Consider the following 527-nt stretch of genomic DNA (forward strand, 5'->3'; position numbering starts at 1 on the left):
TATATAGGAGATTTATATTCGTATAAAATGCGAATGTATCTTATAAATAAATTATTTGTAAAGGGATATTTTTGCTTTCTTACTTTTTTTGATATTTTGCACGCATCAGATAACAATAATAACAATGATAGTTATTATTACTAGGTACCCGATATATTATAAATGTTAACTTTATTTTTGTTTTTTTATTTTCTTGTCATTTGTTTCTAGATGAAATAAAATCGTACATAGTTTAACTCAGTTAGATATTTATAATTATCGAAAATCCCGCATTTGATGCTTTACCGATTTTTCGTTACATTTAGCAAAAAGTTTAAAAAAAAAAACATTTCAAATTAATGTTTTTTCAATTATTTGAGATTTTTTTAATGACTAAAAATGCATTTTAAAACTTATTTAAATAGTTTACAATTAGGTTCATTTTATTATTTTATACTCCATAAAAATGCAATTTTCAAAAAAAAGAACTAGATCGACCTGTCAAATACAAATGGAGTTAAAGTAAAAACTGAGAAAAGAGATAAAAT

Source organism: Hydra vulgaris, chromosome 09 (genome assembly GCF_038396675.1).
Source record: "Hydra vulgaris chromosome 09, alternate assembly HydraT2T_AEP".
NCBI classification, from domain to species: domain Eukaryota; kingdom Metazoa; phylum Cnidaria; class Hydrozoa; order Anthoathecata; family Hydridae; genus Hydra; species Hydra vulgaris.